The sequence below is a fragment of the Octopus bimaculoides genome, chromosome 15, assembly GCF_046866305.1.
Source record: "Octopus bimaculoides isolate indiv1 chromosome 15, ASM4686630v1, whole genome shotgun sequence".
NCBI classification, from domain to species: domain Eukaryota; kingdom Metazoa; phylum Mollusca; class Cephalopoda; order Octopoda; family Octopodidae; genus Octopus; species Octopus bimaculoides.
Genome location: NC_142942.1, coordinates 28,645,246 through 28,660,919, shown reverse-complemented (window position 1 = coordinate 28,660,919; position 15,674 = coordinate 28,645,246). Strand labels below are relative to the sequence as shown.

At 38.8% G+C, this 15,674-nt stretch overlaps 1 protein-coding gene across 1 annotated transcript in view; it reads right to left on the bottom strand.

The window, feature by feature from the left end:
• LOC106871965 (protein Wnt-16) overlaps nt 1-15,674 on the bottom strand; it is a 264,055-nt gene that overhangs the window by 247,847 nt on the left and 534 nt on the right. The gene's annotated exons all lie outside the window — the stretch shown is intronic.

The window sequence follows — 15,674 nt, the reverse complement described above, 5'->3', positions numbered from 1 at the left end:
AAGCCAGGTGAAACACCGCTAAGCATTTCGCCCAGCGTGCTTACGATTCTGCCAGCTCGCCACCTTTAACAGTCACAATATAGAAACTTTCCTCATTTCACTATCACACAATTTACAGATGCCTACATTTTTTTATATTTTCCGTGAATTTTTCACGGGTCCAGCTAGTAATAATAATAATAAGAAGAAGAAGAAGAAGAATTTTTTATTGACCACATGGGCCCAAGATATGGAGGACAATATCGAAGGACGAGTCACAGCTCACAAAACAAAGCAAAAACCAAAAAGTACCAAAACAAAAACAGGTGGGGTTTACATCAATCACAGGGAAATACTACCACATTAAGGGATATAACAGAGGATATATAATAGAAATTAGACAAATAAATAATAAATAGAATCCCAAATAATGATAATAATAATAATAATAATAATAATAATAATAATAATAATAATAATAATAATAATAATAATAATGACAACAACAACACCAGCAGAAGTAGTGGGAGAGCATCATAGTCTTGAGAGGGATTCTTTTGAATGATTCATCCCTGGAAACATGGGTATTGTTTTCATCATCTTTAACCCTTATTCAGGGACCTTTTGAATCGGGATGATCTACCCACCTGAAGAAAATTCTAAGTCTGTTGCCCTTGCTAGGTGCTTATCTTAATATGAGGTCACTATGACGCGCACATGTGGTTTTGATACTTGTACCTGGTGTACCCCTATTAGACGAGTAGTCATGATGGGTATACGAAGGGGTGCCCAAAAGTAACCGGAAACGTTCTCTGTTGGACAAACCCGATGTAGTTCAGGTTTTCGCCGCTAGAGGCCACTTGATGCTACCCTCAGACATCAGTGTACCGACTGGTGTCGTCGGTTGAAGTCGTACTGTCACGTGGTGCGTCTTTGTTCTGAAGTGCTTCTCTCCTGTTCGTCGATTTTTGCGATGGCTGAAACGAAGGAACAGCGTGTTTCCGTGAAATTCTGTTTTCTGCTGGGAAAAACTGAGGCTAAAACAATTGTCATGCTTCAAACAGCTTACAAGGACGCTGTCATGAGCAAAAAACAAGTTTACGAGTGGTTTCCACACATTAGGAATGGTCACTTGTCGCTTGAAGACCAACCTTGTTCAGGACAACCGTCGACCTTCCAAACGAATGAAACTATCGTGAAAACTTACAAACTGATCTTGGAGGACCGTCACTGAACAATTGACGAACTTGTTGATATTATTAATGTGTCCTAGAGCTCCTGCCAATGAATTTTGAGCGAGGAATTGCGAATGAAAAGAGTTGCACCAAAATATGTGCCTCACTTGCTCACGGAAGATCAAAAGCAATCACGGCTGAATGAGTGTCGTGAACTGAAAGAACAGTTGGAAGCTGGTCCAAATCTTTTTCCGAAGGTCATCACTGGTGACGAAAGTTGGTGCTACGGAATTTGCAGATGTGGAAAAGGGGGAGAAAAAACACAACGGAGGCGTTAAAGACATCATTTCGCAGAAGTTTCAGCACTGCTTCGAATAGTGAAAAATGCACCTGGACCGATGTATTGCTTCAAATGGAAAATACTTTGAAGGCGATAAAAGTGTAAACATAAAACTAAGTGAATAAAATAATACTGCAAAAATCCAGTTTCTTTGGGGTATCCCTCGTATTGGGATTTGTATATGTGTACCCCCAGCGTCATTTTCATGACGTGTGGTCCTCTCTCACTCAATAATGATAATAATGGTTTCATATTTTGGCACAAAGTCAGCAAGTTCAGGGGTGGGAAAAATCTATAACATCAACCACGAGAGGATGAAAGGCAACGTCAACCTCGGCGGTATAGCCGTGCCTCACGGGCAGGATAAGCTCGTTAATCTTAGCAGATAATCGTCCTAGAGTTAGTATCTCAACAAAACACTCTCGTTACTGAGGGTTACCGGACTGACGTCCGGTGAGTTAGTCGGACCAAATGGCAGTGGAGGGGCGTTTAGTTTTAGTTGATGAGACTTTCATAGTAGAGGTGTACACAATAAAAGCACTGGTAGTTGCGCAACCTCATAACCGCAAATCTCATGGAAATGATGCGGCAAGAAATATGGTCTCGAATTGCTAAATGGGAGCCTTTTGGAAGCAACTAGACGCGAAGCCGTTGGCCAGGGCCGGTATGACGGGAGTGAGGCTGTTAGCAGCTTACCTCAGAGGGTACAGGCGTCCGCAGGTTCTCACAATGCGAACTTAAACCACGGGTTTAAAACCGCAGGGGAATAAAATTACGCTATGAGATCGAAAGTTGAAGGAAATGTAACAAAGAAGATAACAAAATTACAATCATCACATTCTTGCAAAAGATGGTGATGCACATGGTATGGGCAAACGGGTACTTCGACTATGGAAAACCTTTCGAAGGTTTGAAATCAATGTGAACAATTTGATAGGAAGATAAGTAAAATTAGACGCTGTAATTAGTCCATCAAAGTTGAATTAGAGGCCCTGGAAGCACAAAGCATGAATGTTAATATTGAAAGTAACTTAGAAGAGATGAATGTTAAAAGTTAAGAATAAAGTTCACAATGAAAATTAAGGAACTGAGGATAGCCTACTAAGATGCTGATAAAGCAGAAAATTATGAACCTCTGAATGTGGAGGGAGTGGAAAATCAAGCGATTGATGACGTGGACATTGAAAAGTCAAATGAAAATGAAGAGGAAGAAATAAGATTGATTTCTAAAGATTGAGAGATCTGTTTCGTGATCCTAGATTCAATGGGACCCAGCTGAATCTTTGGAATATAACAAGTAAAACAGCGAAAGTAAATCATGAGATGAAATATAGTGAAAGCAACGGTATCACCGATTTGAGAAAGTTAATTAGCACTGCAGGTTTGGTAAGGGATTAAGTATCAAGCAAACAGAAAAGAAGAAATGTAAGGAAACCTGGTGGAAGAGAAGACTGGAAGGTGATATAACTCAGCTCAGAAAAGATCTAGGTAAAATGGATGCATGGAATTGAGGAAAATGGAAAAAGACCAATGTAGGAGAGAAGCGACGAGTGAACTTGGGGTATAAAATAAGCTGAAAGGTTTGAATGTAGTGGTGGAAGAGGTGAAACAACGAATCAAGGCAAAATTAAATGGGGTTAGGCACTATACAAATGAACAAAAGCAATACAAATAGAAAAACTGTTCTCTGCAAATCAGAAGATGTTCTATAGAACACTATTGGGGCGGGGGCGAATGGAGTGGATCTTGCACCGAATACTGAAACATTCACACAATTTTGATCCAATTTATGTGTGATTACAAAGGAGCTTAAAGATGCGAGATGGATAAATGAAATTGAGGATAGATTATTTAATGTACCAAAACGAAGATAGTAAAGAACTGCAAAGGAAAACGTTCAACAGCCAGTTAGGAAAACGCCAAACTGGAAACTCCTGGATCGGATGGGATCCAAACAGCCTTGTTGAAATGATTTAAAAGTGTTTATTCAAAACTAAGAAGTACCTAAATGATAGTGTAGTACAAGGGGAAGTTCTAAGTTGGATCTTTGAAGAGAAGACTACTTCGATAGTGAAGGATAAAATGAAGAGTCCGTTAATTGGAAATTACAAACCAGTTGCGTGCTTGAATTTGCTATAAAAGCTGTTGACAGGCAACAGGCATATCTGCTGCAAAAGTGCCTTGATCGTTTACTTCAGAACGAAATGTTACCCATTGAGAAGGGATGTTGAAAAAATTTCAGCGAACCAAGGACCATTTTGCTATTGTCAAGACGTCTAAAGAATTTATGCATGGCTTGGATAAATTCTTAGGAAAACCTTTGACTTGGTTCCTAATGGGCTAAGCCGATAGCCGAAGCCGTCCTATACGAGACAACAGATGTTCGACATAAACCTGCAAGTTAGAAATACTCGGACATTCGGTGAGTGCATGGCGAATAGTTTCGTCACTTTGCATACATCTCGAGCAAGTTTGCTTGATAGCCTTTATGTATTTGTAGAGCTTATCTCGCACCGGCAATGTCTGCAGTAGCCCTGCCAAGTTAGGGATTTCTGGAAAATATCTATGTGCCCCGATCCGAAAATACTTCTGCGACAGACCAGCTATTCGACTTTCGTCGACAAAATTGATCCAAGAAGATCAAGAGCTAATATGGATAGTTGAAGCCAAGCCTAGACTGATATAGCACTAGAAGAAATTACATATGCCATCAATAAAACAACGACAGAAAAGCAGTTGAGTGCGATGCAATTGCCAACTTTTGGATTAAGAATCTAGTTATAACTCGTAAAGACCTAGTATTGTCCTATAACAACATCCTGAAAGACCCAGATTCATGCCCCAAATGGATTACACAAGGAATAATATGCCTCCTACCTCAGGCTAAGCTAAAATTGGAACTACAGAATATCATGATTAAAAGATGACAAGGAAAGCCTTTGCATGGCAAATACGAGAATAAGCTGAACAGAAAAGAAATAGACAAAGTAAAATCCCAACACTGGTTGAAAATTACAGGACCCAGAGCAGAGATTGAAGAGTTCTTAATTGCGGCACAAGATCAAAGTCCCTCCACCAAAACCCACAAAAAGCACACAATGAAGCAGAATACAATAACTACAGGATACATGGTGATGGAGAAGAAACAATAAGTTATATTGTTTCTAGCTGTACGGACTCAGCCAAAAAAAGAATATATGACAGAGTTGAGAAGTTGGGCCAGAACTATGGAATGCCAACAGAAAAAAAAGATGGCTTAGACATGAACAAAGATAGGAAGATCAGGGATAATCGGCTAGATATAGCTATCAAAAACAACCATGAAAAAAGTGCTCTCAAAAGATGACAATGTATCTCTAAAAGAAACGGAGAACTGTCGAAATATAAAGAGCTGAAAAAAGAAGGTAGAGGAGAAGGATGTGAAAGAAGTGGAGGGAAGGAGGAAGATGAAGAGGAGGGGAGGAGGAAGATGAAGAGGAGGGAGGAGGAAGATGAAGAGGGGAGGAGGAAGATGAAGAGGAGGGAAGGAGGAAGGAGGAAGAGGAGGGGAGGAGGAAGCGGGGAGGAGCAAGAGGGAGGAGCAAGAGGGAGGAGCAAGAGGAGGAGCAAGAGGAAAAGGAAGACGGGGGAGGAAGAGGGAGGAGGAAGAGGGAGGAGGAAGAGGGAGGAGGAAGAGGGAGGAGGAAGAGGGAGGAGGAAGAGGGAGGAGGAAGAGGGAGGAGGAAGAGGGAGGAGGAAGAGGGAGGAGGAAGAGGGAGGAGGAAGAGGGAGGAGGAAGAGGGAGGAGGAAGAGGGAGGAGGAAGAGGGAGGAGGAAGAGGGAGGAGGAAGAGGGAGGAGGAAGAGGGAGGAGGAAGAGGGAGGAGGAAGAGGGAGGAGGAAGAAAAGGAAGGGAAGGAAGAGGCGAAGAAGAGGCGAGGAAGAGGAGAGGAACAAAAGGAAGAGAAAGAGAAAGAGAAGGAAGAGGGGAGGAACAAAAGGAAGAGGAAGAGAAAGAGAAAGAGAAGGAAGAAGAGGAGGGAGGGAGGGAGGAGGAAGAGGGAGGAGGAAGAAAAGGAAGGGAAGGAAGAGGCGAAGAAGAGGCGAGGAAGAGGAGAGGAACAAAAGGAAGAGAAAGAGAAAGAGAAGGAAGAGGGGAGGAACAAAAGGAAGAGGAAGAGAAAGAGAAAGAGAAGGAAGAAGAGGAGGGAGGGAGGGAGGAGAAGAAGAAGAAGAAGAAGAAGAAGAAGAAGGAGGAGGAGGAGGAGGAGGAGGAGGAAAGAAGAAGAAGAAGAAGAAGAAGAAGAGGATGGGAGGAGGATTTATATTTACTACCAGGGTTACGGATGAAGGGGACGATGCGAAGACAAGCATAAAGTGTAGGTATTTACATAGAATATACGCATGTTATACAAAGACGATGAATACAAGTATACAAGCCTTCTAATGCTGGAGGACCTCAAGGGCCAATTGAGGGACTTCACCATCCAAAGATTTCCTTGTACACTAAGGGTAAGCGCTGTTTCTCTCCGACTTAAAGGCTTATATTTAAAGTGGTACCACCCACTCTTCTCATTTTTGTCACTTTCACCAACTTTACAGCAAATTCACTCGAACACACCACCTCTCCTCTCTACCCTCACCTTTCTTTTCAAGTGAAATTTTGAAACAGGACAGTCTCTATCCTCATATCTTTTAGCTTCATCCATTACACAAGCTCTTTCCCTATAACCATCAAACAAAGGAAAACTACCTTTCGTGTCCGGCAAATAGAAGGTGATGGAGGCAATCATTTCTCTAGACTCGGCTGATGGCTGGACTTGCCCAACAAGCTGTTCGATGTAACTCTACAAGTTAGCAATGCTTGGACACTGAACGAGTGCGTGCAGGACGGTTTCATCGCTCAGTGCGCATTTCAGACCAACCCGTCTGACAGCATGCCTGTAGAGTTTATCTCGAGCAAGTATCACCCCTTTGTAACACTGCCAGGCTAGGGAGTTCTTGAAGTTATCTATTGGAGTCTCCGGTACGAAAGTTCTCCGGAACAGACAACTTCGTTCTCATTAACATTCAGTATTTCTCCGAGAACGTCGTCGCTCTTCACTTCGCCTCACACTCTGCTAATTGCTACGGTAGAACTTCCACCGGTCCCATTGCCTTATTGACATCACTCTTGGTGCTAAGTGTCCAGTTTTGGTCTTTGCTTAGCACAGGGCTGCAGCTCTGTCAATTAGACGAGCAGCGAAAAGACGTGCTTCACGAACGGTGCCCACACCGGCTCATCATCCAGGAATACCTATAGGTGAGTAATCGGAATGTGTGCTTGCACATCAGTATTTACAGCATGCCAATCCTTCCAGATTTAAGGCACTACAATCTCTCTATGTTTCTCCAGAGTTGCTAAGACTCTTCCTGGATCTCTGTGAGCCGACACGTTTATACCTCGAGTTCGAGTTAATCTATCAATATACAGAGGAGTCATGATAAAACTTTACACCTAAAGTTTTATTATTGTAGCCATTCTTCGAACTTCCTGCTCACTAATACGCATGAAAGCTACCGTTTTGTCTAACATTATATATGTAATACTGATGACCACACATTTAGGCATTTTTCTGTTAAGTTTTCTATCTATTTGACAGATGCATTTATGAACAATTGTTTGTTTTCGGAGTGTGTCCTATATTCCACGCTGTGAAACATAACTCCTGGTTTAACAATATTTTGTTGAACCTGAAGTTTTGCTTTTCAAATCTTCAAGTTAAAAGCTGACTTCGAAAAAGACATAGTTTATTGCTGTCATTTCTGTTGTTACTGTTTTGGAGACGGTTTTGTTGTTCTTACTGCTCTAGTTGTTGCTGTTGATTTCGTTCTTGATGCTATTGTTGTTATTTTTTTCGGTCTTGTTCTTGTTGTTTTGCTTTCGTCCTTAATGTTGTATTCGCTGTCGCTTCTGCTGCTATTATTATAGTTGTGATGTTGCTCACGTTGTTGTTGTTGTTGTTGTTGTTGTTGTTGTTGAAGATGATGATGATGATGATGATGATGATGATGATGATGATGATGATGATGATGATGATGATGATGATGATGATGTGGCGGTGGTGCTGATATTGCTCACAAAACAGACAATACTATCAACATCAGTTCTAATAGTTCCAGCAACAAGACTCCCAGGTTTCGCACTTTCATCTCTCTTTATAACATGACTGCTGCTGTATTCAAACTCACCCTCTTTCTCTCTGATGCATTTTTCGTCTGCAAATTACTCTATCAACAAATATATAAGAGAAAAAAAACAATCTTCTAATCGAAGCAAGGTTAATATCGTCAAGTCCACCAAGAAATGGGGATCGTTAATTAAAAATCAGATAGTAGGTTCCTTCTAACAATTTTACAAAAATTGAAACGAAAACCAATTACTTTCAGTGTGAATACAATAGTATTATCTTTCGTTTTTATCATTCTTTCCCCATTAGGAAGAGAAAGCACGATAATTTTTTGTAAAGCACAAGTAGTTGCGGCTATTGCTCTGACCTCTATTTTGCTGTCTTCCCGTGTTGTCTTCCTCTTGCTAACCACCACACCTTTTACATTTTCAATTTGTGCAAGGCTTGGTTATTGTCACTTACACCTCCAACTAGCTCTCTATAGAAATCTAGCATTCAGTGTGTGCCTCTACATCATCAGAGACGATATCCTGAGACGACTACGAAGTGAATGTAGCCGCAGATGGAGTTTCTAACCAGTAGAACTTCCAGAAGAAGCAGAACAGTTTGTGCTCCAGTCTGGGCTATAGTTTCTTGGGGAAAAGAAGGAGGGTTAGGCTGTGATAGAACATCAAGGCGATATATGTATTAACCACTTCAGCCCATTATTGAGTGTGATTAACAACCCTTTTTACGACTAGTTTCTATTCACCTGGAGGTCAGGTCCGGACCAGATTTCAAGTCCCATCAATTGGTCCTGCGACAGAAATCACCATGAGTCGACATAGACTTGCTTCTCCAAGAATATAGATAAAAGTCCACCAGTTAGTCCCGATCTATGTCCTCATATCCTCTTGGTACTCTTAAAGTATAGCGAAGACCGCTCCTTTTATCCGAAATGGCCGACACCTTGACAGTGATGTCATCTGTATATGCCAACACGGCTCTCCTATAACAAGGTTCGAACGGGATACCTCTCAAAGTCTCTAACTTCTGCAGTTAAGGCTTTTGAACCAAAACATACAGGATGTAGGGAGGGAAGATTCCCTGGCGGATCGATCAGACGATGCTAAATGATTCCGAGAAGTAGTAGTTTAATTTGATCACTGAACAGATTTCGGTGCACATTGTAGCAAGCCAGACTCTAACGATGAGACCAAACTCGACTATCTAAGGACAACGCCAGTAGCTGTGCTTCAGTCAAATACTTTGAACTAATCCAAATTTATCAGCACCCTGCCAAAGCCAAATCGATTCCTGACTCGAGATAGAAGTTGTCACGAATTTGCTGAAGATCACACGTTTACGCGTCTCCGATTAAACTTCTGACGACCAGCGCCATGTCTTTTGCAAAGAAACTTTAACTTGGTATTGAGTATAGTTATGGATCGGATGTTTTCTATCACGTTCACCTTGCTAGGATCTTTCATCCGCAGCGTTACTGCATACCGACTCGCTCTCCTGATGATAAGTGCTCCCAGTCTGCTGTCAGCTACTGTAGCCGGCTGTCAAGACAGAAACGAACAAGCCAAGCATGTGGAAATAAAATCGGAAGGCAGACCATTCAATTCTGGCGATTTCCGCTCTCACACAGCAGCTAAAGACGTCCGCCATATCATCAGTTTAAATCGGCTTTTTGCAGCACTCAGTCCCCTTGCTAAATAGTTATAGTAGACTATAGAGATAGATACAAAGTCATAGAAAACGGTTTTTAGTGGTGCTGCAATCGAAGTGCACACCCCTGATACAGTCCTTCATGGACCGAATTCTAGCTTTGTTTCTTCCTCCATCTAGGATTAATGGACAGCTTTCATGCCTTCACATTTCAGCACAGGCGCTCTAGATCGAACAAGGCAATCTTCATGTTTCGCATCGAAGAAATCGGAGAAGCTCCGCAAACGACATGCTAGTGGCTATTCTCAGCAATTGCAGGTGGTTTGCAATGCCCCTTCTATACACCCTTTCTATGCGGCAAACTAGTTCATCTTTTAATCTGTTATTTTGCATAGCTATCTCTTTGGTAATAGATTTTTATATAATTTTTCTTTTTTTAACGAAATCCACTACTTTTGGATGAAGGATCCAGTCAATTCCCAGTTAATATTAATTTTTCTTGATATAAATCTTTCTGAGAAGAACGCATTAGTATCCGAGTCCTTGTCTATTCGGTTTTCTAAGTTTGTAAAGGTAATGCATTTATGATACGAGTAACCACCTCGCTGGAACTGGGGACAACTAATACTAAAACTTTCTCTTGATCTGAAAGTACGACTTCAGATAACCGACTTGGATAACTGACTATGATTTGACTAACTCTTCATTGTCACATAAGGGAAATCAAAATGAAACCAGTCAAACAGTTGGAAGTGCCTGAGAAAGTTTTAGAGGTTGTTGCATCCCAACATCATATCGGTTACTCTCACACAATTTCTGCGCGCATCCAGCATCCCATTCCAATCATCCAATAATACTAATAAGCGAGGAAAAAGTGAATAGTTGTCTTGTCTTTTGTCAGACCATTAACCCTTGAAACTTAAAGAAACTATTGCAGATTTGTTTTATACTAAATATAAGGGTTAACTTTTAGCGTAAAAATAATAAGACTCCCCATTTAGTCATACTTTTATCTAACTGGATAGTATGCCATGTTGCGCTAGCGATAATTCGTATAAACTTGAAAGTGTACTCAATTTTAGAAAACCCTCATCAATAGTACGTAGGTATGTTTTTCCTTCCAAATTTTAGTTAACATGCTCATTTCATATAGGCAAAGTATGGCTCAAAACAATATTTACTGAACACAATAAAACTACAGAATGTGTTTAAGGAAAGTAAATCCTTCCCAACAACATGCTCCACTTCTTTTTCTTTGTTGTCATTATCATTGCTATCATTCCATAGCTTAACGACTTAGCAACAGATGCTATTATGATTATGGTAATTCCCGAAAATTAAGGGTGGAGATGTGTGTGTGTGTGTGTGTGTGTGTGTGTGTGTGTGTGTGTGTGTGTGTGTGTGTGTGTGTGTGTGCGCGTGCGTGCGTGCGTGCGTGCGTGCGTGCGTGTGTTTGTTACTGTTTTTATTATTGGAGCATGTGTGTCTTTAATCACAAATTTCTTACTATCGGTGTGCTAAGTATCAGTAAACTCTCGGGGAAAGTACTTCATTTAGTGTTTTTGAGAATATATGAACTTCACTTGCTTAATTTTGTTTGTGTTACAAATAGCATTTTTTTCTAAATTAAATGTCTTTCTTTTAACAGTACTAAACACATTTCTGTTTCTATGCGTCTCTGACGCGAAATTTTTATACATAATTTGCTATATTATCTTAATATAATCAATGTAAGAAAAGTGCTCTTCGAAACATGCACAATATTTAGTTTATGTCTTTCTTTATTTGTGTTACAAATTTGTGTTACATTTACCGCACACTTGTAATTCATTAATTTCTTTACTTAACTGTATTTTCCTGTAAATCAGTTTCGCTAATTTATTTCAGCAGAGATGCATGAGCAACTCAAATATGGATTCTTCATTCTAGCCAGCTATCACTTGCTTGAATGGTTCACCGTTGTAAAACAGCAGCGATTACACTTTAAAATTTATTATCAACTAGGAGAGATACCCGGCCTTGCTCAGGGTTAAAATGGCATAGTTTTTTTTTTGTTTTACTTGTTTCAGTCATGTGACTGCGGCCATGCTGGAGCACCACCATTAGTCGAACAAATTGACCAGAGGATTTATTCTTTGTAAGCCTAGTACTTATTCTATCAGTGTCTTTTGCGGAATCGCTGAGTTATGGGAACGTAAACACAGCAATATCGGTTGTCAAAGAATGGTGGGGACTGCTTCATTCTTTGACTAAAGAATTCCAAGCACTTATAAATGGACTTGACGTAAACATTCAATTCACGATGGAATATAGCTATCAACAACTTCCTTTCCTTGACATGCACGTTAAGAAATCTAACAACGAAATAGAAACAGATATATATACTATAAGCCCACGGACTCCAAGCAATATCTACCATTCAACTCATGCCACCCCAGACACACCAGAATGAATATCCCTTTCAACCTAGCAAAAAGTATTTGTACTATAGTTTCTAATACGAACACCAGGGACACACGACTACATGAACTAAGAGATACACTTATCACCAGGAACTACCCGCCGTCACTAATTGATTATGCTTTCAACGTGCCCTACAACTCAACATCCACGAACTCAGACATCCCAAATTAAAGAAGGATTTACAACCAAAAGCCCTACCATACATCTCCACACACAACCCTCTTAACAATGAAGCCTTCGACACCATCCGCCAAAACATTTCCCTACTAAAAAAGGGACCACTGAATGAATTTAATCCTCCAAACGCTCACTATCATAAAGAGCAAAAGATAGCCCAAATCTATGAAAAGTCTCCTAACACAAGCCCGAATATACTCAACAACAACACTGGAGCTGCCAGTAAAAAAAAATGCGGAAGACATAACTGTGGTGTATGCGTCAACCTAATTGAGAGATCAGAGTTCTCTTTCAAACAGGGTCAACGTTTCACAATGAAAAGCAACTTCACATGTGCTTCGGAGAACCTGATATATGTATTAACCTGCTCTGAGTGTCGAGAGCAATATATAATCCAAACTAAAAGCAGTCTACGTCAAAGGATGGCTCTGCACAGATCCCAGATCAAAATTCCGAAAAACAGAAAAATAGCATTCAGCGAACACATCGACATTTGCACCAATAACAAACAACCCAGCTTCAGAATTTTTCCCCTCTATCAATGCAGGGACGATACAACCTGTAGTCAGCGCATTAATAAAGAGTCATTCTTTATCACAAAATATAAACCCCTTCTGAATGCATCCACCACAAATAACATTATCACCACACAAATATTAAAAACGATATATTCAAAACAGTCACTTCACATAAATTCATTCAGAACAATTCCAATCACTACTATTACAACTACAACGGGTCACTTGTAAGTCATTTGATCATTTAAGAGGATTCCTGCTACTGTCATACCACTCTCACATTTTTATTATTCTTTTTCTTTTTCTTCCTTCTTCTTCTTCTTCTTCTTCTTCTTCTTCTTCTTCTTCTTCTTCTTCTTCTTCTTCTTCTTCTTCTTCTGCGCCACCTCCTTTCTCTACTGCTACTGCTGCTTAAACGATCAAAGACAAGAATTCACATCAAACTACCAACTGCTAACTACCTAGAACCCACAAGAGTAAAAAAGAGAAACAGAGACAGAAGGAAAATGTCCCTTGCATTTGAAAACTATGGATATTTTTTAAAAAAACATTTCATTTAATTTTTCCACAATTGAATTGTTTTTATGCTTTACTCTAAGTTGAAAAAGTCGCAAAGATTGAAACCGGTATTAAAATGTCCTTCATCATAAAATTATTTTAGCATTTTCTACCTTGTATTATTTTCCTTATATATATATATATATATATATATATATATGCATATGCATATATATATATATATATATATATATATGGACATATATACATAATATATATATATACATACATATATATATGGACATATATATACATATATACACAAATATGCACATATATACATAGATAGATATATATATACACATATAAATTTACATAAATATATATATATACTTATATATATATATATATACATAAACATATATATATACATACATACATATATATATATATCTTTATTGTCCACAAAGGGCTAAACACAGAGGGGACAAACAAGGGATTAAGTCGATTACTGATACTTATTTAATCGACCCCGAAAGGATGAAAGGAATAGTCGACCTCGGCGGAATTTGAACTCAGAACCTAACGGCAGACGGAATAGCGCTAAGCATTTCGCCCGGCGTGCTAACGTTTCTGCCAGCTCGCCGCCTTAAAAGATATAAAAAAGATACAATGATATAAATATACACACACACACACACACACACACACACACACACAAACATGTATATAAATACATAGTGAAAGTAATTGAAATTGAGACCATATAATAGTGAAACTATCATACCACATACAAGAGAGATGTTATTGTTTACTTTTGACACGTAATACCTTAACAGTATAAGAGATAAGCGATTGCTCCGGGCTCGCATTAGGCAAGAAGTTGAAATTTTGTGGGGCTCATGACACTCCGTGGACCTTAGGTAAGGCATGTGTAAAATTTGAATGAAATTGGTAGGGTGGTTCTTGAGTTTTAGTGGTGCACACACACACACACACACACACACACACACACACACACACATTCTCAGTTTTATACATGAGTGTTTAGCTTGTAAAGGTAAAGCTGTGATAAGTGCTCTTCCCTACTTTACTTTCTATTTTATCTCGTCTTTTCCAAAGTGGATATGAATATAAATTGTGCTGACTGAACTAGAATTCTCGGTAGAGTTTTGAATAGCTGTACCTTGGTTCTATACCACATGAGAAAGAGAAAAGGTAATTTTTTTTTTTATCATTTTGTTTTTTGTATTCCCGTGTTTCATACAACATCAATGACGATTCTGAAAAGCATTTTCCAAAAATAGCATTTATTTGAGATTTTTCCCACACTACCACCACTCCTGCACCATTTTCCTTCACTACGAAGCATGGGGCTATTTCAAACTCTGCAGAATTCTCAATGTTCTCTATCAAGACTGTTTGTATTAGCTTCTAACTGTTTGTTAACCCTTACTTTAATACATTTTTTAATGCCTGACATATTAAAAAGAAAATGAACGACAAAGGAGAGTCTAATAAAATGATTTTTGGGAAAAAGGGTTTCCTTAATGGATATGATATACTTCTGGCATCAGTTTACTTTGTCAGAAGAAAACTGGAGTTCACATAAAAATACCTTCAACTCTCAGAAGATATCTGTATGCTTTAAAATTTTGAATTGTCTCCACCGACTTTTGAATTCAATTCACATTTGCTTCTCTAGCTGGAGAAGATGCAACAGAAGTCTGTCATCATATCCGCAAACAAAACTCGTGTATCAAGAATTGACTGGATGGCTTTGGAATTTACAATTCAGCATTTGTAGAAGCCAAAATAATAATTCCTTCCATCAATCAAACAGCTGTTGTTTCCGGTTAATCTAGCAAGCTATCAGATGCAATGACCTTATGAGCATTAAAATTTTGATACCTTGTTTTCTAGTTTCATTTCTTACTTCGAAGAATAATATCTGTAATACTAACGCTTGGAAATATGTGAATTACAAAATCTTCTTACTTGGATATCAAACGGTAAGTTATATTACTCATGATTTTCTCTGAGAATTAAGAACCATTTCATATGTTTCAAGATAGAGTGAGCGAATCACTATCTTTACTTATTTTAACGAACTCATAAAGATAAAGTGTAAAGTCAACCTCGATGAGATTCAACTCAAAATGTAATGAGACGTGATTAAATATTATCGTATTTAAGTATGCTAATACCGATTAGGCCATCTGCAACCAAATAATAATTAAAAAGAAGAGCTGTATTCGAGTTATTCACTGCTATTGTTTCTGTTTTCGTGAGCATGAAACTTAATAGTTATCAGAAAGTGACAGCGAAGGTGTAAAAAATATTATCAAAGTACGGAACTTTTTTATATGAAAAGTTATTGATGTTTGTAATCAATCGCTGATAAAGTGATTGTTACTGCAAGAAATCATTATTGTTACATTTACAGTAAGGACTGATCAGAGAGTAATACCGAAATTTATGCTCTCGTCTGAAGCCAACTTAATTATCCGCCTTCCGTAGTTGATAAAATGCCAGTAGTTAGCTTCAATAAAATCCATGCTATTCTGCATAGACAAGCACCAATTTCATTTACTGGAATAACGTTAAAGACGAAATCTGAGACAATATGGAAATCGAAAGTTTACCTGCATTTAACGTACTTATTCCATTTTAATAACGAGGAAAACAATTCAAAATATTTTTTTTAAAAAAACATAAAATAT